General features: G+C 43.0%; 1 protein-coding gene across 2 annotated transcripts in view; it reads right to left on the bottom strand.

Moving 5' to 3' along the window:
• LOC116984309 (oxysterols receptor LXR-alpha-like) overlaps positions 1–24,077 on the bottom strand; it is a 58,972-nt gene extending 34,895 nt beyond the window's left edge. Inside the window, exon 1 of one of the 2 annotated variants that reach the window (XM_033038423.1) lies at positions 23,930–24,077. The gene's annotated coding sequence lies outside the window, so the exon portion shown is untranslated. Of the gene's footprint in view, positions 1–10,291; positions 10,447–23,929 lie in introns of those variants that run through there. The other variant, XM_033038422.1, reaches the window with a different exon arrangement.
• Positions 24,078–24,459: the final 382 nt, after the last annotated feature.

Genomic DNA, 24,459 nt, shown 5'->3' with positions numbered 1-24,459 from the left:
CCACTGTAGTATCTATTGAAACAGACACTTTGGAGAAGATCTCCCCCTAGCAATTGTGTCAGAATCATATTCCTTAGGGGAGAAGCGGCAAGATAGAAAGGAGGAGGTGTATAGTTTAGTTTGGTGATACAGCGCGGAAACAGGCCCTTTGGTTCACCGAGTCCACACCGACCGACAATCCTTGCACATTAACACTATCCTACTCATGCTAGGGACAATTTGCATTTATGCCAAGCCAATGAACCTACAAACCTGTACGTCTTTGGCGTGCGGGAGGAAATGTAAGATCTCAGAGAAAACCCACGCAGTCACGGGGAGTACGTATAAACTCCGTACAAACAGCACCCGTGGTCAGGATTGAACCCAGGCCTCTGGTGCTGCAAGTCTAACGCTGCGCCACCGTGCCGCCCTATTGGATGCTACATCACTCTGTTTAATATCACAATGCAGCAACTATTGGCTGACAATCAAGGTGACTATTTGGAGGTGTGCTTATCGTGTAGATAGATCTGCTGCACCAGCCCTAGACAGGTGCACAGGAAAACTGATGTGCAAACAGCAAACCGCTCCATAATACACAGATGATGGCATACGTGGAAGGGCAGGCGCATGGTGAAATACTTGGTGCATCCTCTGCCTGACAGAATGTAAGGAAATATCAAGGAGCATGGGGGAGTCCAACAGCCGTTTGCAGGACTTTGTGCCCGGCATGGCCATTCCATTACCAGTCTGCAAGAATCACACGGTGCCCGGCAGCAATGAGCTTCACCTCTGGGCAGCTCTCAGCGGTACAGGTTTCTACTTCCAGAAGCCGTCTAACATCTTTATGCTTCAACTGAGCCTCAGCTTCAGGCAAGCAGAAGCCAGCTTGATATAACTCACAAGCAAATGACTGTTCTTTAACAACAGAAATCTGACATCAGGGATTGGGTATCAGGGAGCAGACAGCTTCCATGTAAAAGTTGATCATTGTATTTAGCTTTGAAAGCTTTGGTAAAAGTTGGATATATGTTCCACTGCATGTACCCAGCTGGTTAGCTGCCATAGACGTGCCTGTGCACTGCACCCAATGTCACACTGGCCGATGGTGACAGCCTCCAAAAGTGAAAGCAGCTTCCAGCGTTTTGTGCAACAGGTTGCAGAAGTGTGAATAATGAGTGCGTGGCTCTTTAATTCACAAGCTGCAGTGAATGGGGAGCGATGAAAACACGCTTCCTTGTGACTGGCTCATGACATCTTTGGTGCGGGGAAAACTAGTGACCCAATCACTGTAAACAAGTGATGAATGGCATTACTCTCCCTATTGTACACATCAAGCACCTGACGAACCTCACAAACATCACGCCAGCATGGAGCCTGAACTATGCTATTCCCACATAGCAGTCAGGACTTTTCCACAACAAAACGTCAATCTTCAATTTAATTGTGCATTAAAAGACTGTGATTCATAAAGAGTTCCATGTTATGAAGACAAAAGCACCACAGATTCCATGTTTTTTCCCGATGTGTAGCTGGCAAGTTCAACATTTACTGCCATCCCTGACCTTCCATGAACTGGGTGACGCGCTGGACAACTTCAGCGGACACGAAGAATCAACCAGTTTGGTGGGTCTAGAGTTGCACAAAAGAATGGGTACGATGGCAGATCCTGCCCTTCAATGAGCATTTGTGAAGCATATGAATTTTTATGACAATCCAATGGTTCTGTGATCATCATTACGAGGGTCTGTTGTTCCTATTTAGTTTCCATTAGCCTGTAAACCTTTACCCCTTAATCGAACCGTTTCTCTAAAAAAAAGTGTCTCGATGGTCTTTATTTCCTAAGCAACTGTGTCTTTCTAGGCTATCAAAAGGTGCTTTGTAGTCAAAGTAGTATCATTTTAAAATCAGGAAATGCAGCAGCATGGACCTAACTAAACAGCATATGTGAAGGACTGGTGCTAGCAAGCTGGTCCTAATTCCTTCCTTCAAAATTGTAATATTTGGTTAATCCAGGTTTCAAAGAAACAAGGGCGCTACGGTGACACAGTGGTAGAGTCGCTGCCTTACAACGGCAGATGTCCAGGTTCGATCCTGACTACGTCTGCTGTGCGTACAGAGCTGGTATATTCTCCCTGTAACCTCGTGAGTTTTCTCCTGGTGCTCCGGTTTCCTCCCACATTCAAAAGACGTACAGGTTTGTAGGCCAATTGGCTTGGCAAAATTCTAAATTGGCCCTAGTGTGTAGAATAGTGTTAGTGTACGAGCTGATCGTTAGTTGGCACGGACACTGTGGGCCGAATGGCCTGTTCCCACGCTGTATCTCTAAACTAAACTAAGATAAGAATGAAATTTCCGATTTAAATACATTATTTTTGTTGAACTGTTCTTGGTGAGAATGCCTTTTCCCCCACACAAACATTGTCTATTTCACTTCCAACTGCCTGTTTACTCCTTTCTACCATAGGATGGGTCATGTTCCTGTACACTTCACTGACTACAATTATCCGCCCTATAATGGTGGTGGAACAGGATAACAGTTAATTGAAAGGGGGGGGGAGGGAAATACGTTTCAATTTTAGAAATACAGCGTGGAAACAGGCCCTTCGGCCCACTAAGTCCGCAACGACCAGCGATCCCTGTTCACTAGTTCTATCCTACACACTAGAAACAATTTACAAAAGCCAATTAACCTACAAACCCGCATGTCTTTGGTATGTGGGAGGACACCAGAGCACCCAGACAAAACCCACGCGGTCACTGGGAGAATGTACAAACTCCATGCAGATAGCCCCCTTAGGCAGGATTGAACCTGGGTCTCTAGCGCTGTAAGGCAGCAACTCTGCCACTTTGCTGGCCCATCGCCACTGTGTCGCCCCCTAATAATAAATACTAGAAGCTCCAAAATACGTGGTCACAAGGCTTTGCAAAAGCACTTAGGGCAGCTTCCATCTAATCAAGGCGTTGGCTAAGTTTCCACATCAAACTTCCCCATTTGGGTTTTGAGAAGTCTGTCCAAGTCTCCAGGCTGTCTATCAAATGGCAAGAGCCTATGTATTCACATGCACAGGCAAAATCAACAACTGACAGCAAAAGTGAAACTGGTCATTTGAACATCACGTTCACATACTGTATAGGGTGGGAACCAATGCAAGAAGACAGAGGGCCATAAAAGGAGGACAGAAGCAAAAGGTAGAAAGTAGATAAGAAAAACTAACCTGAAAGCTTTGTGCCTTAATGCGAGGAGCATTCGAAATGAGGTGGATGAATTGAATGTGTAGTTAGTAGTTAAGGGATATGATATAGCTATATAGATATAAGGGAGAGGATATATGGCTCCAGGGTGACCAAGGCTGGGAGCTAAACATACAGGGGTATTCAATATTCAGGAAGGATAGACAGAAAGGAAGAGGAGGTGGGGTGGCATTGCTGATTAAAGAAGAGATTAATGCCATAGCAAGGAGAGTAATTAGATTGGATGCTGTAGAATCAGTATGGGTAGAACTGCGAAATAGCCAAGGGCAGAATACGTTTGTTGGAGTTGTACACAGACCAGCAAGCAGCAGTAGGGAGGTTGGGGACAGCATCAAGCAGGAAATTAGGGACGCGTGTAGCAAAGGTACAGCAGTTATCATGGGTGACTTTAATCTACATATAGATTGGGCCAACAAAATTGCCAGCAGCACTGAGGAAGATTTCCTGGAACATAGGTGTCCTTGAGACTCTTGAAAGGCGCCCATAAATAAAATGTATTATTATTATTATTATATACAGGATGGGTTTTTAAACCAATATGTTGAGGAACCGTCTAGAGGACAGGCCATCCTAGACTGGGTATTGTGGAATGAGGAAGGATTAGTTAGTGATCTTGTTGTGCAAAGCCCCTTGGGCAACAGTGACAATAATATGGTGGAATTCTACATTAGGATGGAGAGTGGTTAATTCAAAGACTAGGGTCCTCAACCTAAAGAAAGGAGACTTTGAAGGGATGAGACGGGAATTGGCTAGGATAGACTGGCAAATTATACTTAAAGGGTTGACAGTGGAGATGCAATGGCAAAGATTTAAAGACCGCATGGATGAACTCCAAAAATTGTGCATCCCTGTCTGGCGAAAAAATAAACTGGGAAGGCGGCTCAAACGTGGCTGACGAGGGAAGTCAAGGCTAGTGTTAAATCCAAGGAAGAGGCATATAAATTGGCCAGAAGAAGCAGCAAACCAGAGGACAGGGAGAAATTTTGAACTCAACAGAGGACAAAGGGGTTAATTGAGAGGGGGGGAGCATGAAAGAAAGCTTGCAGTGAATATAAAAACTGACAGTAAAGGTTTATTTAGGTATGTAAAAAGGAAAAGATTAGTGAAGACGAATGTAGGTCCCTTACAGTCAGAGACAGACAGGTGAATTTATAATGGGGAACAAGGACATGGCAGAACAGTTAAACAAGATTAGTGTGCAAAACTAGAGTACATGGTGTTGGGGGTAGGGTATTGACATGGATAGCGAACTGATTGGCAGACAGGAAGCAAAGAGTAGGAATTAACGGGTTATTTTCAGAATGGCAGGCAGAGACTAGTGGGGTACTGCAAGGCTCGGTGCTGGGACCCCAGTTGTTTACAATATATATTAACGATTTAGATGAGGGAATTAAATGTAACATCTCTAAGTTTGCAGATAACACAAAGCTGGGTGGCAGTGTGAGCTGCGAGGAGGATGCTATGAGGCTGCAGGGTGACTTGGATAGGTTGGGTGAGGGGGCAGATGCATGGCAGAAGCAGTATAATGTGGATAAATATGAGGTTTTCCACTTTGGTAGCAAGAACAGGAAGGCAGATTATTATCTGAATGGTGTCAGATTAGGAGAAGAGGAGATGCAACGGGACCTGGGTGTGCTTGTACATCAGTCATTGAAAGTAAGCATGCAGGTACAGCAGGCAGTGAAGAAAGCTAATGGCATGTTGGCCTTCATTGCGAGAGGATTTGAGTTTAGGAGCAAGGAAGTCCTACTGCAGTTGTACAGGGCCCTGGTGAGACCACACCTGAAGTATTGTGCGCAATTTTGGTCTCCTAATTTGAGGAAGGACATTCATGCTATTGAGGGAGTTCACCAGGTTCACCAGGTTAATTCCCGGGATGGCGGGACTGACATATGATGAAAGAATGGGTCGACTGGGCTTGTATTTGCTGGAATTTAGAAGGATGAGAAGGGATCATATAGAAACATATACAATTCTTAAAGGATTGGACAGGGTAGATGCAGGAAAAATGTTCCCAATGTTGGGGGAGCCCATAACCAGGGGTCACAGTTTAAGAATAAGGGTAGGCCATTTAGGACTGAGATGAGGAAAAACGTTTTCACCCAGAGTTGTGAATCTGTGGAATTCTCTGCCACAGAAGGCAATGGAGGCCAATTCACTGGATGTTTTCAAGAGAGAATTAGATTTAGTTCTTAGGGCTAAGGGAATCAAGGGATATAGGGAAAAAGCAGGAACGGGGTACTGATTTTGAATGATCAGCTGGCTCAAAGGGCTGAATGGCCTACTCCTGCACCTATTTTCAATGTTTCTATGTTTCCTGCTTCCTAGCATTTCATCAGTCGATCCCCAGACACCCAGGAGGATCTGCCATTACTTCTCCTCTCCACCAACTACTATTCAATTTCTCACTGATAGGACTTCCTCTGACCACACACTTATGGGCCTGTCCCACTTAAGCAATTTTTTCGGCGACTGCTGGCGACCAAAGATTATAGAGCAGAGTCGTAGCAGGTCACCGAAAAACCAGCTACTGGACCCCCCTATGACAGTGTCTACAACAACCTACCACCTAGTCGATGTCAAGCTACGGCAAGCTACCGACAACCGGCGACCCATTAGGACGTCCACCTACGACCACACCTACGACAATCTACGTCCACCTGCGATAAGCTACGACAAGGTAAGACAATTCAGTCACCACTACCTGTCGCCGGTTGATGTAGGTAGTCGCCAATGGAATTCACCGAAGTCAGCACCAGCGACAACCTACGTCATCCCGGCGACAACCTATGACATCACCTACATCAGGAGAAGTCAAGCTACGCTCATTAGCGTTAAGCCAACTGTCGCCTAAAAGTTTTCAACATTTCGAAATCCAGCAACAACCAGAAAAACGCTACGATTCTTTGGGCGACTGAGGAGATTACTCACGACCATACAGGCGACAACCCGGCGACAACCCGGCGACAGCCTAGTCACCTGAAAAGTCACCTAAGTGGAACAGGGACATTAGGATGTAGTAATATTCTGGCATCTCACATCCAAACCCAGTACATTGCAAGTATCCTTATTCACTTTCACAAAGTATGCATGGCCCTTGTACACACTATCCTGGATAAAAAATATTGTTTTTGTTCAAGTCACATTAAGGTGGAGTGAAGCAACTTTGTACATATTTCTGGGGCATTATCACCACTGGGGAACTCATCTACAATGTACACAGGCACTGTCTTTTGGAGTAAAGCTCCCCCAATTGTGCAATCCCTAAGATTTGTCATCAATAATATTTTCTCCATGTTGGTGTGAAAGACATAAACTTTGTTAATTTGCTTAATACCCAACTTTTACATTTTGCTTAGGAAAATCGCTAAAGAGCCAATCACATTCAACGTGTTCCTAACTGCACCCCACCCAACAAGAATACTCTGAGCGTTGCTCACAGGAAAGACTGAGTCTTCCTTGCATATTCAAACACTTTACTGCAACTAAAACTGGCATTTGTCCTGATCTCTCTTTCTTCTTCATTGATGAATCCATGGGCACCAAATAGGAGGAGGTGTACAAGGACACACATCACCAAATACCTCATCCATCCAGAATTTACAGGGCCCATGTACTTATTAAATTTTCAAAGAGGATGTCGACCATCATACTAACATGAAATCATTCTGCTACTAGGAGCCACTATGATAGGAAGCTGGTACAAGCAGCATTTACTGTTCCGTAACACCAGATTCCACAAGAAATTAGAATAATTTCATTTGGCCGTTTGATTACCTCAATTTCATTAATTGGTTGAGTGAAGGTAATCTGATAACTGGACAGCGATTACCTACGGATTAGATTTATTTCCCTGATTATTGTTTCTTGAACTTCCTCTTCCCCTGACTTCTTCCATACATCCCTCTGCAACAAAAATGCATCCCATCTCGACCAGGTGATTTACCACTAAAGACAACCCCTATTTATCAATTCTTGGCCAATTCAGTGTCTCAATTTAATCTTGTTAAAATCCTGCAGCATCTTCTTCTTTGGTAAAGTAATCATTTAGCACCCCAAACGATGATCTATAATTCCATGATTAGAGTCCCCTTTGGTTTCTAATTGCCCCCCATCTCTTCTTACAACCCTTTGTCTATTCACATATCTTCAGAATATAGTTTCGAAGCATATTTGTTGCTTGTTTATTTCTTGTCCTCTTTGTGCTTCTGTCGATTCCTCTTTTACCCCCCCCCCCCCTCTCCCCCCCCCCCCCCCCCACCTGACAGCACATTCCAAGCACCTACCACTAAAACAATATTTGACTTAAAAATCTCAAGGAAATTACCCCACTCTCACCTTAAAACTCTGCCCTCTACCATTTAACATTTCTATTCCATTAAAATACTGACTGTCTAATCTTTCTATGCGTCTCATAATTGTATTTACTTCCGTCAGGTCTCCCATCAGCCTGAATTTCCAGGTAAAACAATCCAGGTTTTCAACTCTCTAATCCAGGAAATATCCTGGTGATCCCCTTCTGTGCCCTCTCCAAAGTCTCTACATGGAAGATGGAATGCAGCTACCAGCAAAACTGCACATAATACTCAAAAAGTGGTCTAACAACAGTTTTATACAGTTGCAATGTAATTCCCTGGCTTTAATACTCAATACTCAAACTAATGAAGGCAAGAATGCCATACACCCTCTTTCCCCCCCTATCTACTCATGTTATCACGTTCAGGGAGCTATGGACTTAGACCCCAACACCCCCTCTGTACATCAATGCTGTGAAGCATTTACAGTATGCTTTCATTTTATATTTGACCCCTCGAAGTGCAACTCTTCACATGTCCTGATTAAACTCCATCTGCCATTTCTCTGTCACATTTCCAACATGCCCTGCTTGAATCCTTCGACAATGTCCCTCACTATCCACCTCTTTGCTGATTTGTTTGTCGTCTGTAAACCTACAATTAGCCCACCTACATTTTTGTCCAAACGTTTATATGTACCACAAACAACAGTTCTCAGTACTCTTCCCAGTGGAACACCACTGGTCACAGACCTCCAGCCATAAAACACCCTTCACCTCTCCTCTCTGTATTCTATGTCCAAGACAATTTTAAATCCAATCTACCAAATCTCCAAGGATCGTATGTGCCCCAATCCTATGCCCTAGTCTAATCTACTATGAGGAATATACAGTAATCAAAGGCTTTATTAAAGTCCATATACACAACATCCACTGCCCTCGCCATATTAATCATTTTCATCACCTCTTGAAAAATGTCAGTCAAGTTTGTAAGATATTACCTCCCCAAACAAAGCCCCACTATTCCTAATAACACTCTACTTTTTGGGATGCATAGATTTATGTTTGTTTATGTAGGTGTATATATTTGAGAATGGGGCTCACAGGATTAGGAGTGGAGTTGTACAGGTTTGGGAGTGGGGTTGTACAGATTTGGGAGGGGGGTTGTACAGGTTTGGGAGGGGGGTTGTACAGGTTTGGGAGGGGGGTTGTACAGGTTTGGGAGGGGGGTTGTACAGGTTTGGGAGTGGGGCTGCACTGATTTGCGAGTAGAATTATACAGGCTTGGGAGTGATGCTGAACTGATTGGGAGTGAGGTTGCATTGGTTTGGGAGTAAGGCTGTACAGGTTTGAGTGTAGGGCTGCATTGGTTTGGGAGTAAGGCTGTACAGGTTTGTGAGTATAAATACTGGTTTTGGAAAGGGACTATATTGCTTTGGGATTTGCACAGTACCGGTTTGTGATTGGGCTTTACTGGTTTAGGAGTGGGATGGCGCTGGTTTAGGATTAAGATTGTTTACATGGATGGTAGATGTGGAGGTTAAGAGTTGCATATGTTGGATTCTACATTGACAGATCTCCGAGTGCTTTTGTATAGCTTTGAAATCAAAAGAATTGCACGGATTTGAGAATTTGTTGGTATCATTGTTTTAGGGTGGACATATACAGTTCTTCAGCCAGAATGTACAGTTTGAGAGTGGATAAGTAATGGTTTAGCACTTAGAGTCATAGTCATAGAGTGATATAGCGTGAAAACAGACCCTTCAGCCCAACTTGCCCATATCGACCAATATGTCCCAGCTACACTAGTCCCACCTGCCCACGTTTGGCCCGTATCCCTCCAAACCTCTCCTATCCATGTACCTGTCTAACAGTTTCTTAAATGTTGCGATAGTCCCTGCCTCAACTACTGTACCTCCTCTGGCAGCTTGTTGCATATCTTACCACCCTTTGTGTGAAAAGGGTACTCCTCAGATTCCTATTAAATCTCTTCCCCTTCACCTTAAACCTATGTCCGCTTGTCCTTGATTTGCCTCCCCTGGGCAAGAGACTCTGTGCATCTAATGACTTGCTTCATTAAGCCTGTGGTGACCCACTTTTAAAAGATTCATTCCAAAAGATTAATTTAAAAGAACCCACTCCACCTTTTACCATCATTCAAATCTCACTCCCTCCAGGCAGTCCTTTCCTTTGTCAAATTCTGAACCGTGTACCCAAAGTACTTGGACCCTCGATCTGTTGGACAAATACACGCTCTATATCCAGCATAGCCAACTCTCCGAGAGGTTTTTGGGAGTACTTTGAATGAACCTCGACTATTTCTTGATTCGCAAGGTTCTTGGAAAAAAACAGATGAAGTATATGGACAGCATTGTCAAAATGTTACTGCTTATCCCTTTAACAACATGTCCCGTTCCTCCCACTCTTCCTCCTTGCCAACAAATCTCCATCAATATCCCCTGTGAGAATGTTTGACAGAAACCTGTTTCTGTGGTGACTCTGCAGAGGTCAATAACCTAACATGATCCTTTCAGTACCAATTCTATGGCTTTCCCACAATAGTGGAGAGTTTATGCTCCTTTCAATTGGATCATAAAGACTCCTAAACCAACAGAAAATTCAAGATAAGTGCAGCATTTAACTTTGCTGTTCCTCTCAGTGAAAGGCTTGTCTTGTTAGCCATGTGAAGCTGTTTGTCCCTCCCTGCTCTCCCCGGGGTTCCTTCCTCTCTATTCCCAGGCAGATCCGACTTGTTTTACTTACTCTGGTATGGTTTCCTTCTTCAATGAAGTCTCAGCTGAATAAGTCCATTCTCCGGAATAACAAGCAGCGTAACTCTCTCCTGCCTGCCTGCCTGGCTCTTGATCGCTTGTTGTCCCTCACACTTGTCCTCTCCCTGCCTCTTGTGGGCACTTCACAATGAGCAGGGCCACTGACTGCTGGGTGACATAGTCAGAGTATGACACTTATCTATATCTCTGTTAAAGGGCAGGCTGTACAGCAAATAGATTGCTGCAGCAGATAACTGGCATCCAACTCAAACTCAAGGCTTCAGCATTTTGTTCCAATCACCTCAGGGTTACCACAGGTCAAATCTCAGTACAAGTCCATGCTGGATCTGGCTCTCTCTCTCTCCTCCTTTACCTCTGTCTCAATCACATGATCTGCCTTAGTTTCGGAGTGCTTACCTGGTATTCGCTCTTCTCACTTCCATCTTACTCCTTTACTATCTCAAGCTGGAAAGGGTGCAGTGAAGATTTACGAGGATGTTGCCACAACTCAAGGATCTGAACCACAGGGAGAGCCAGCTAGGGCTGAGTGGGGAAGGATTTAATAAGAACCTGAGGGGTAATATTGTGTGTGTAAACGTGCTGCCTGAAGAGGCAGTTGAGGCAGGTCGTATCGCAACGTTTAACAAACATTTGTACAGGTACATGGAGGGGTGCAACCTTCACGTGGTCCGCCCTGTTTCGACGAATGCAATCAACCTGGCGTGCACAATCAAGTAAGATCAAATAGAACAAGTTGTCCTACAACTTTAGGCTGTGCACGCCATACGCAAGAAGAAGAAGAAGGTACATGGATAGGACAGGTTTAAAGGGATATGGGCCAAACGCAGGGAGGTGGGACTAGTGTAGATGGGACATGTTAGTCGGTGTGAGCAATTTGGGCCGAAGGGCCTGTTTCCACATTAAATTACTCTATGACTTCTGTATCATGTTGCCTCTCTCTTATTTCTCTCTCGTGCCTTCTCTCGCCATTTGACCACTATCTCTCTCAATTGTCTTCTATACATTTATTTTCCTCTTTCTATCTTGTGGTCTGCCTCTTTCCCCTTTCGCCTTCCGTTTCTCTACCTCCCTGTTTCTCTCTTTCTCTGCCAATCTCTCGTTGTCTCTTTCTCAATCTCTTGGCCTTTCTCTGATTTTGCTCTCCCTTTCTCACTCTCTGCTTATCTCTTACTGTCTCAGTCTGACCATATGAACGTGATAGCAATTAATTTCCACTGCCCCATTGGTGGAGAATAGAAGAATCGTCATGAAGCTTAGTGACCCGTGAAGCCACAAAACCAAAACTATCTGACGCTGCAAGATTCAAGTAGAAACCGTTTTCTGTTAGGGGCCCTTAGTTTGACCTACTCCACCCTTCCTGCATTGAGGAAACCACACAATCACAAGCAGAATATCCAAACTCCATACAGATGGCACCGAAGGCCAGGGTCAAATCCGGGTCCTTGGAGCAGTGAGGTAACATGAATGACAATTTGCCTTTTGTTGGTGTCACCGAATTGGCCAGAGAAACAAACTATGGCCTTGGGTATCATTAACCACTACACAACCACCTCTAATGGAGTGGTTAAAGTAAAGATCTGGAGTTAGTACAAAAGAACCAAATTCCATTGCACTTTCAGCAACTTCATATCAAAGTGTATCCAACATGATCTTCCAACATTCATCCCAAGACATCAGATTTTCCAAATGAGAAAATTGCAAATGTATCAATTTATGAAAGCATATCTGTTCTTACATTACCACAGTAGCTACACCACACAGATTGTAAATACTTTGGGATGATTTAGGCCTGACAGGTGTGTTATTTTCAAGATCACAATTTTTTTTAAACCTGCTCATTCAAAGAATACCAGTCCCCATCCTCCCCCTTCACAATTACACATGGAGCGTTTGCATTGTTCTAGTCAAAACAGCTCAAAGCCTCTCATTTAGTCCTGGACAGACATTTTACTTTCCAAACTAACAGTCAAAGTTACTGAGTTACTGAAACATGGTGTTAAAGGGATTCTGAAATGTAAAGTTTAAAGGAGTACTGAGACAGAAACATGGGGACATTGGGACAAAATGACACCAAATATCAAGACTCGCAAACCTGGGGCAGTAAGGCACTTGAAACAAGAAGGCAGGGTTATAATCGACCGGATATTTATGGGGAGAAGGCAAGGGTTGGAGTGGTTAGGCTAGCCAAGGAATTTGACAAATGTAATAGCCAAGATCCTATTTAAATAGCTTTTGTCCATTTCCTGGCCATCAACAAGCCAGGTTGAGAGGTGAACCCACTGTGGTGCTGAGACCATGCTGCATGGGAATGGAGATGACAGAGGAAGCGATGAAAGGCTTCATGGAGTAGTCTAGTCATCCAGATCAGAAATGTTGCTGGGAAATCCCAGAAGATGATTAGAAGATAGAAGGTAAGGAATTGTTGTAAGATCAAGGATTGGAGGGATGGAATTTGGGGTCCGAGGTAGACTGGAGGACGTGAAGGAGATAAAGGATCAGGGGGGAAACATGTTTGGTGTTGGAGAGATATTAGAAGAGACTGTACATTGGAAGAGAAGCAGGTTTGGAAAAATCAGAACAAAGTTCATGTCATGGGAGCAGAAATAGGCCATTCAGCCCATCGAGTCGACTCGGCTACTCAATCATGGCAGATCTATCTTTCCCTCTCAACCTCATTATCATGCCTTCTCTCCATATCAATCAAATACAGTATCTGTCAATCTCCGCCTTAAAAATACCCAATGACATGGTCTATGCAGCCGTCTGTGGCAATGAATTCCACAGATTCACCACCCTCCCCATTTCCTTTCTAAAAGTAGGTCCTTTTATTCTGAGGCTATGGCCTCTGGTTCTAGACTCTCCCACTATTGGAAACATCCTCTCCACATCCACTCTATCCAGCCCTTTCACTATTCTGTAAGTTTCAATGAGGTTCCTCCTGATCCTTCTATACTCCAGCGAGTACAGGCCCAGTGCCGCAAAACGCTCATTATAATATGTTAACCCAGTCATCCCTGGGATCATGCTCGTAAACCTCCTCTGGACCCTCTCCAATGTCTCTTCTTCAGATACGGGGCTCAAAACTGCTCACAATGCCTCAGCATTACATCCCTATTTTTTATATTCCAGTCCTCTTCAAATAGATGCTAACATTGCATTTGCCTTCCTTACTACCGATTCAAGTTGCAAATTAACCTTTTGGGAATCCTGCACCAGCGTCCCTTTTCACCTCCAATTTCTGAATCCTCTCCCCCATTTGGAAAACAGTCTCGCCTTTATTCCTACTACCAAAATGCATGACTGTACATTTTGCTACACTCTATTTCATCTGCCACGTCTTTGCCTACTCTCACAACCTGTCCAAGTCCTTCTGTAGAGTCCCTGCTTTTACTACACTATATGCCCCCTCACCTATCTTCATGTCATCCGCAAAGTGGGCAACAAAGCCGTCAATTACCTCATCCAAGCCATTGATATACAACATTAAGATGAGCACTAACACCCCGGCACCCCAGCACCGGCACCCCAGAACCAGCACCGGCACTCCTTCACCGACTCCTGCAGAACACCGCGACTCACTGGCAGCCATCGGAAAAAGCCCCCTTTATTCTAACTCCTTGCCTTCTGACATTCAGCCAGCCATCTATCCATGTTAGTATCTTCTCTCTAATACCACGGGCTCTCATCTTCTTTAGCAGCCTCACAAACGGCACCTTATCAAAGGCCTTTTGATAATCTAGGTACTGTAACTGACGTATGTTGGCTGCTGGCAAGGCACGCTATTGGGTTTGCTAATAGATCCAGGTGAAAGTATATCATCTTCTTCTCTCTCACTGAAAGGCAGTGCTGGAAAATCACGGCACTGTTGGATATAGCCTTTCCTGTTCCTGAGATTTGCGGTGACTGGCTTGTTAATATATATATATATATATATAAATAATTGAACCTCATCTGCTGGAAAGCAGAACAGTCTATTGAAACCAGAGTGAAATTGAGAATGTAACTGCTTCTACAACTGTACTCGGGTTTTATAATTTTCCCATTGACTTTGGGTCATGGGAAGACTGAGTAATGACTCAGATACCTGAAGTAATGCAACATGCAACACTGGGACCTAGGGAAGTGATACTGAAGCAACAGCATTCAGTAACTTTTCAATTCTTTTTTAACCAAACCCTAAATCTGCCGCCTCAACTAGAATCCTAAGGAAATTCTGAACAAATTGTGCAACTAATACAGAGAAAAGCCCAAGTTGGTCCATGTTTGCAAATTCTCAATAACACTATTTTAGTAAAGAAAATGCTAACATGCTTCCTCTCAACATATCTTTAAGCTAGTTGCATTCTGCTGAGCTCCCCATCTTCTGTGGACTATAGGTCAATGGCTTAGACTTCATTGACTGTACAAAATCCTATTTACTCTTGGTTTAAATGGCTTAATGTGAGGCTGTAGACTCTAATAAATGCTGCTGTGTAACCCATCCTCCATTAATGTACACACACCCATTAGGGTACACAGCAACATTCACTGACCCCCCCACCCCCACCACAACCTGAAAACACTACCACTGAAAAAGTCAGTTAGACTGAAGAATGTTCGAAATTATATCTCATGAAGGTTCACACTTCATATCCCAATACCCAGATGGGTGGAGGGCTTGGTGTAGTAATGGCTGTTTGGTCAAATATAATGCTGGTAACACAACCCCATTTTAGGGAACAGTAATTTGTATTGAGTTAGCTAAACTAACACAGCTTAAGGGTGTGACTATTGTTGACATGAGTGAGGTTGATAGGAGGTGGCAAGGTAGGAAGGTTGGAGGTGTGGGGGAGTTGAGTTTTCTATTGCAATCCGGGCTAGGTTTGAGTCAGAGAAAGCGGTTGAGATTAATGTTGAGGTTTTGGTTGTTGAGGTTTCATTGGATTGAGTAGGGTTGGGATGAGTTTAGGATTGGGACGTAAGTTTTCATTGGGGTTGTGATTGGATTTGTGGTTGTGATCACATTGGGGTTGTGATTGGATTTTTTAAAAATTTTTAAATTTTTTAAAATTTTATTGGTACAGTAAATTACAGTGATACACATCACATATATCTTATTACATTTGTTGTACCACTTCGTTTTTCGAGCTTTAAAAAAGATAGAAATAAAAGAAGTAAGGAAAGTGAGCAAGAATCGTGAAGGTGCAGGAAAGTGTTGGGAGAAGAAAGCCCCTTAGGGAAGAAGTTAGAGAAGGAAGTAAAGAAAGGAAATAAGACCCTAGAAAGAAAAGAAAAAAAAAGGAAAAACAATCGCTCTATTGTAACACAAAACTCCGCAAACAAGGATATACCAACCGTGTTTTAAAAAAAAAATTATTTTATACCCCCCCGTTACCAGATCCTGGTACCATTTGTATTTTAAATTACTATTGCACCTTATACTTGTAATAGTTCCATAAATGCAGACCACGTCTTTTGGAAGTGGTCTGCTTTGCCTGCTAGGAGGAGTCTCATCTCTTCCAAGTGTAGTGTTTCGAACATGTTTGAAATCCACATTTTTATTGTTGGAATTGGAGCATTTTTCCAAAATTTGAGTATAAGCTTTTTTCCCATTATTAGCCCGTAATTAAGTAAGTTCTTGTGAAACACGTTTAATTCGGGGTTACCTTCCAATATTCCAAAAATGATCCATTCTGCTTTTGGTACAAGTTTTATTTTAAATAATTTTGTGAAGATTTCAAATATTTCATATCACAAATGGGTGAGACATTGGGGAAAAGTTTATTTATTTTAGTTTTTGAATAATATAGTCTATGTAATGTTTTATATTGAATTAGAGTATGTCGTACGTTGATCGAGCATTTATGCACATATAGTAAGTGTTTATCCCAGCTATCTTTTGAAATTTTTATATAGATTGGATTTGATGTGTGTTGAGACACGAGTTAAAATTGAGATCATTGTCAAAGTAGAGATTGGGTTTGAGGTTAGGATATCAGAAGTGGATAGTAGGGCAATTGCCCCTCTTGAATTTGTTATTATCATTACCCAAGGTTATTAATCCCATTTGTAATTACAACTTTAAATTGACCCATATCTTTATTGACTTAATCTAACTCTATTTGCTTTTATACACCATGGCATTGGTTATGCAGAAGAGATCAGGCTACACATCCAATTTCTTAAAAAGAGGATTCATGCTATTGAACAAACAGTCGTGCTTAATAATTAGGGAACAGGGTTGGCCAAATAGGGTAAATTATGTTCAGGCCAAGGCTTCAGGAGCGCGTGTGTGGTGTCTGATTTAGGTTATTATTATGAATCACCAAAAGGGCACGATTTCTGTGTTTATTATTGGCACTGGTTTCAGTACCTGGCCTATTTATATTTGAGGTTTGGAGTTGGCATTGAGACTAGGATATGGCATGTTGTTGAGGTTTGAACATTTTGGGTTGTTATTGTAGTGTTTATATTTTCAATTGACATTGAAATCTGAGCTGACGTTCGGGTTTTGATCAAGGTAATGGTGAATGTACGGTTGGTGTTGGATGTGGGGTTGGGTCATTCAATTGGGATTAATGTTGCTTGTATCATTTGATTGGGGATGGGATTTCAGCAGAGTACGGAACTGTGGTTGGGTTGGAGATTTTGATTGTTGTCGAGTTCAAAGTTAGTGTTTATGCTATGGTGGAGGTTGCAATTGGAGTTAAGTATTGTAACTATGGCTGAGATTAAGTTAGTGTTGAGGTTGGGCTTGAAGTGATTGGGTTTGAAGTTGAGTTGAAGTTAAAGTGTGATAAAGTTTGAGGTAGGGCTTAGAATAGAAGCTGGGGTTTAAGGAAGAGATGAGCTGCTGAGTTTAACACTGGGATGGAACTAAGCAATCTTCAAGTCAGAGCAATGTATAAATGGCTCAGTAGTGGTCATTTGGTAAGAATGGAGACTAGGATGGCCCTGACTTTAATGGTTTCCCTTACCTGCTTCATCCACGGAATTATTCCAGTAATTGCTTTGCCTCACCAGACTGTTATCCTCCTGCGTCATATGCAACTGAAGAGGTTTATACAGCCACTATCTGCCCTTATTTGGTTTTAACCCTCATTGTTGTTATGCTGGTCCATTGGAGCTGCTCTGCACAATTCACCACTGCTCCAGATATTCATTTCATCACAGATTAATTAGCAGATGACAGTGCTCTGTTACTTTAGTATAGCGATAAAACGCAGAAACAGGCCCTGCGGCCATTGAGTACATGCCGACCTGCGATCCCCGCACATTGACACTGTCCTACACTAGGGACAACTTTTATATTTATACCCAGCCAATTAATCTACGAACCTGTAGTCTTAGGAGTGTGGGAAGAAACCAAAGTTCTCGGAGAAAACTAGGAGAATGTACAAACTCCGAAACAGACAAGCACCTGTAGCCAGGATCGAACCCGAGTTTCTGGCGCTGGAAGCGCTGTAAGACAACAACTTTACCCCTTCGCCATCGTGCTGCCCACATGTAAATGTTGTCCAGTTTCAGGCTTGCATTCCACCTTCTGCCAAGCACTGTCTCATTGTGTTCACTCTCCTCTATGGAAGAGCTTCACTTGATATAGTACAAAAGTGATCTCCCTACATTTTACCTGCATCCGCTGATTAGAGGTTTTGTCCAAGGTCTCCACATATTCTGCACCTTACCAAGGGGACAAATTAGTATTGCAATTCCATTTTCAGGTCTGAGCATTACAACTCAGCAGGAATATTAAGCTTAAAGAACCACATGATGCTGAAATCTTGAACCAAAAAAAGACTGCAAGAGGGTCGTGACCTGAAGCATTGTCTATCCATTTGCCTCCATTTCCCTGAACATCTGAGTTCCTCCAGCAGTTTCTTTTTTTGCACAAAGCTCAAGCATCTGTAATCTCTTGTGTCTCAGCAGGGATTTATTGAATTTCAAAGCAGTCATTTTGGGATAATAGGATGCACAAATACAAGTGAAGATTGGAAACAATTTTCAAAAAACCACATGAGGCTGAGGGGTATAGAAAGGGTTTTGAAACTACTACTACAGCTAAATTCTCAAACTACAACTGCTTTTATTAGGATGAGACAGTGTAGGTAGTTGGAGAGAGAAGCAGAGGACAGGTGAGGAGCACTGCATCAGAGAGGGGACAGCAAGACAGGTCAAAATTGGTTTCACTCTGGGATTCCAGCCCCAACCAGATCGCAATCTGAACTGATCCAAGCCAGTGCTGACTTACAACCTCCAAGGCCATGAGGTTTATCTCAGTCCAGTTCGGCTTTAGACAAGTTGGCCTTGTTTTCCTTGGAGGAGAGGAGGCTGAGGGGCAACCTGATAGAGGTATACTGAATTATGAGGGGCATAAATAGGGTGGATAGGAAGAAGCTTTTCCCCACTGCCTAAGATATAGTGGAAGCAGCTACGCTCACAACACTCAAGGACCATCTGCTTGAATTGTCGACATTGTACACTACAGGTCATGTTCATACGTTCTAGGAAAAGAATTAGGCATTCAGCCCAACAAGTCTTCTCCACCATTCAATCATGCCTGATCTACCTTTCCCTCTCAACCCCTTCGCCATATAATCCCCGACACCCTTACTAATCAAGAATCCGTCAATCTCTGCCTTAAAAATATCCATTGATGGCCTCCACAGCTGTCAGTGGCAATGAAATCCACAAATTCACCACCCTCTTACTAAAGAAATTCCTTCTCATCCCCTTTCTAAAGGTACGTCCTTTTATTCTGAGGCTATGGTCTCTGGTCCTCGACTCTCAACCTTGTGGAAACATCCTCTCCACATTCACTCTATCCAGGCCTTTCACTAATAAAGTGGGTCAAATGGGATGAGGATAGATAGGTCCTTATGGTCAGTATGGGCATGGTGGGACAAAGGGGCCTGCTTCTGTGCTATCATAAGCTGCAGTGAACATGAAATGCTGAATAATTTAAATCAGGGGAACAATAATCGCTTGGCCATGTGGGAACTTGATGTGTTCAAGCATGGAGCAAATCCCCGCATTGTTGGAATTCTATCTTATAGTTTGAGTTTGAAGAACTGATAGATCCACTGAGGGTATGCAACAGGCTGACGTTTCCCCAAGCCCATAATCCAGGGGGAGGTTGCTCTACAATTATATATGCCTCAGAGATTAGTAAGTGAGTGCCCAAATAACACAGCAGTAAGTAGTACGTGGTCCTGCACTTGCCCATAGGATGGCATTCCCAAAACCAATTTTCAGTGTTTAATACCAATAACAATTCTATGGTGAAATAGGTTTAGATTACACCCATGAAATTCAAGAGCCCTTCCCCTCACAACGTGCCTACATTGTATGGGGAAAATGACACTACAAAATGAACCCAGTTATCCATTGGGTTTCTGCGTGTTCTTGGCAAAGGGACTCAGGTTCTGAGTGCCAGCATAAATGCTCCTTCACCACCTTGAGTGATCATGGACCAGGGATTCCCATGTGTTGGTGGCGATATTGTAAACACTTGCTCGGAGAAATTCCCAGCAGCCACATTGCATTCTCATAAAACGCTCTCGTTATGATTTAGTACCCCTTCTGAGAGACTGAAATGTGACAGATGTGGCAGTTGTACAGGGTCTTGGTGAGACCACACCTGGAGTATTGCGTACAGTTTTGGTCTCCTAATCTGAGGAAAGACATTCTTGCCATAGAGGGAGTAGAGAGAAGGTTCACCAGACTGATTCCTGGGATGGCAGGACTTTCATATGAAGAAAGACTGGATAGACTCGGGTGTACTCGCTAGAATTTAGAAGATTGAGAGGGGATCTTATAGAAACTTACAAAATTCTTAAGGGGTTGGACAGGCTAGATACAGGAAGATTATTCCCGATGTTGGGGAAGTCCAGAACAAGGGGTCACAGTTTAAGGATAAGAGGGAAGTCTTTTAGGACCGAGATGAGAAAATCATTTTTTACACAGAGAGTGGTGAATCTGTGGAATTCTCTGCCACAGAAGGTAGTTGAGGCCAGTTCATTGGCTAGATTTAAGAGGCAGTTAGATGTGGCCCTTGTGGCTAAAGGGATCAGGGGGTATGGAGAGAAGGCAGGTACGGGATATTGATTTGGATGATCAGCCATGATCATATTGAATGGCGGTGCAGGCTCGAAGGGTCGAATGGCCTACTCCTGCACCTATTTTCTATGTTTCTATATTTCTATCAAATGGAGTATGCCATCATGGTCATCTCAACAAGGGGCAGCAGATAAAGTTCTTGAGAAGAATCTGCTCGCAATGTCAAAGATCAGAGTTCATTATCACAATGAGAAAGGCATGAATTATAATAATGACACGAATGTGCTGCATGTAGTACTGATGTCTCACCATTCCAACGATCTGGGCTCAGTCCTGCCCTCTGATGCTGTCTGCATGGAGATTGCATGTTCTTCCTATAACCACATGTTTGTCCCCCAGGGCTGTGTTTTCCTTTCATTCCCAAAGGTGTGCTGGTTGGTAGGTTAATTGACTACTGTAAATTACCATTCGCCTGTATGTGGGTGGAAGGAGAATCGGTGAATGGGCAGTTAATGGGTATGTGAGAGAAAGTAAGTGCGGGAAAAGGATTGATGGATTGCCCTTGGAGCCAGGGACTTAGTTGGGCTGAATGGACTACTATGTCTTGAGGAAAATGTGAGATGTAGAAGCAGAAAGCAAAGGGGAATTTGTCTGAAGTGTGTGAATCTACCTTCATCATCAAGAGTAGCTTTAGCCAGCATGAAAAATTCTGGGTTTAGGAATGAGAAAGGAACAACATCATCCCTGTAAAAAAGAAACCAGCCATAATATCCAATCGGAGAAACGTAAGTTGAACCCCTGCTGGAATAAAGAGATATTTAAAGACCCTGAAATGTCCGTGTTAGATTGTCAAATTTTCAAAAAATAAGACAAATAAATAGATCCCAGAGAAATATAAAGGCCATCACTAAGAAAAAACAGGCAGAAACTGGACTGGGAGGAAGAAATCCCAATGAGGACGATGACACACCTGAAGACCTCCAAACATAATTTAGTTTGAAATGTATCTGGTTGGAAGATGCAGATCAGGAATGTCAAGAGAAAGTGTTACTCAAGGCCATGAACATAAGACACAAAACCTTGCATCTTAAGTTAGTCATCGCCTAACAGGTTGAGGACTATGGTTGCAGGCACTGGAAGACTAAATGCTAGGGGCTATTGAAAGTCAAGGTGGTCCCGTCACCTGGGTCAATTTTAGTACAAAGAGATTCCTGTCCAAGGAAGGCACCAATGTTCATGTTCAGTAATTACGTAAGAATAATCTGAGAAAATGGGTTAGTCGTCCTAGGTGGTTCCATCATAGCCAGATGATCCCAGTCCATATTTGTTAAAGGCAATTTGTATTTAACTCTCTTGTTCATTTCAATAGAAAATGCCCACAAAAGAGTTATCAATCATTTTTTTGAAACTGAACCACAGCAAAGACCAAAGAGATGCTGGGTTTTTAAATGCTTCTTAAAGTACGAGAGAGAGAAAAACGGAAAGTTTTAGGGGAAAACTTTCATAGCTTAGGAGCTTAGTGCTGTAAGTAAAGCAATCAACAGAGGATTCACCAAAATCAGGAATGATTAAGTACTCAGCGATAGAGGAGCATAGACCTCAGGAGATAAGCAGGGATGTAAATATCACTTTGGTAAACAAAATAACTATTTTAAAAACGTGTAGAAATTCCATTTTAGTTGCTTACACTAACTATATGGGGAGAAAGCAGGAGAAAGGGGTTGAGAGGGAGAGATAGATCAACTATTATTGAATGGCGGAGTAGACTTGATGGGCCGAATGACCTAATTCTGCTCCTATCGCTTATGAACATGAACTATCATAATAGCTGAGCATTATTGTGCTTTGTAAGATTGTTTCCATTGAAGTCAATGACAAGAATTTTGCTATTTTATATTTGTATTCAACACAAGCTACTGAGGATGAATCTCTAAAGTGATCGTGTGATACTGCTGGATCAAGGTCAATGGAGCGTGGTAAATAATGGTGAGTGGAATGTGGTGCAAGTTGAAATATGGCAACAGTTTTGGATGAACACATTGTGTAGGGTGTAAAATGAAAGATGCTAGAGTCAACTTTAAGGCTTTCAACAATAGATTAGCTAAGCAAGAGTTGGAATTAGAGAGTTATACACGTGACATTAGTGATGAAAACTCAACTTGCAGACAAGCACTGTATCAAGCCTGTGAATATTCTGGTTCAGTCCTATATATTGTCAGGATGCTTGATTGCTGAAAACAGTTAAAAGGAGCCAAAAAATAGGGCTTGAATTCATCCCAATGTTTGGAGGAACATTCTGTTTATTTATACCATATGTCAAACAAGCTACATTAAAAAAAAATCAAGGACAATGAAAGGGTCAAATGTAGTGGTGGCCATTGTAACAACTGGTTGTCCTCAGTCCACATGTTGAAACCATATAATTCAAACTCCAGAGCTGCCACAGTGGAATTTGAATGCTTATCTCTGGTAAGTTAAACAGTGCATCCCCATCACCTATTTCCCCTGTTTCCATCCTCTCTCACCCATATTGTGAGAGTGCGAGGAAAACATTTAGAAAAAATCTAAATTGCTCGGAAAATTAAGTCCTAATAAATGAAAAAAAAAGTTTGTTATAGTTAAATGTTTTGTTTTACTAATTTGATTGTTCTACAAATTTGAGTTCTACAACGCCTCTCATGACCTCAATCTTCAAATATGTTTTTACAGCTAAAATACTATTTTTGAGGTGTCACTGTCGTGGTATAGGAAATACAACAGCTAACTTATCTCTCCTCGTGACTGAGGTGTCGGCAGTAAACTCAATGTTCATGAGGATCGTCCTGTGATGGCAGTATCAAGATATTTCTTTCAACCTCTTTTATTGATTTTGATACAACTCACATTCAGAGAGTCAACCACATTGGAGAAGGTCTCGGAGTCATAGAAACATCAGAGATGAGATGAGATTGTCTTTCCATGCTCAATTTGAGTAATACTGATTCCATTGCAGATATTTTTTTTAAACGAATTACAAATTCTAAAGCAGTCAAGATTGGAATTGCCATTTTCTGGATGACATAATAATATAACCACAACATCACCCTACGTGTATCCATACGTTGATGACATATCTCAGAGTCAGCAAGGTGTCAAACATGGAGATAATTTCCTTTGGGAACTTAGCGTGGGAGAGGAAGAGGGTTTAAAGCCATGGCGTTGCCCCTTGCTAATTCCAATAGTGCCATGCACCGTGCAGAGAGCGCCATGGTTTAACACCGTCAGCTTTTGAGCCCTGTCACACACGTCCCAAACCCCAAGATATTCTATGTGACCAACTAAATCTCTATTAATATTGGTCCCGTTTACTCGCACACTTAATGCGCGCCGACTCGACCTCAGTTTATGTTAAGGTCACTCTCACTCTCCCTAGTAGGTGAGATGATGGGTGGAGGGAAGGGGTGCGCCCAACATGCAAGCACACACCGCGGCGGCGCAGCATTGGTCTCTTGACTTGCTGGAGCCAAAGAAGCTTCGCCTTCACCCTAGATCGCGGTGTGGAGTTAGGTGCTACCTGTCCGCGTAGAGAACTGACCTGTCACCTTGCATTCGCGCCTCCTGAGCTGTCGGATGTCTCAGCAGGCAGCGTCAGCACGCCATCACCCGAGCTGGCCAAAGTTGACCAGTTGTGCCGACGAGTTGGGCCCAACTTTTCAAGTGCTCGCCCTGCGGACTGTAACGCGGCTCTCAGCCAGTGCCTGTCACATGCCTCAGCTCTCCCTGCCTGTGTCTAGCTCCACCCCTCCGCCTTTCATCCCCCTGCTAGCTACCGTCTCTCTCTCTCTCTCACACACACACACACGCACACAAGGTACGAATCCCAGCCAAGGATCAACAGACCACTCTGCCTCCACCGTCAACGCAGAAGTCAGCAACAAGGCAGGAAGGTCTAATGGGCGAGAAGAGAGAGGCGCGGACATTAAAACAAGCCCAAGCAACACACAGCGAGCAAACTCATTCAAACTCCGGGCATCACGACAGCAAACCCATTGAGCAGATCTCGATTCTGGAAAAGTGCAGTATTTTTTTTTTTTAAGTAACCCTGCATTAAATATAAAACAAGTG

This window comes from Amblyraja radiata, chromosome 20, assembly GCF_010909765.2.
Source record: "Amblyraja radiata isolate CabotCenter1 chromosome 20, sAmbRad1.1.pri, whole genome shotgun sequence".
NCBI lineage: Eukaryota > Metazoa > Chordata > Chondrichthyes > Rajiformes > Rajidae > Amblyraja > Amblyraja radiata.
Note: the sequence above shows the minus strand (reverse complement) of the source record. Positions and strands in the feature narration are given on the sequence as shown.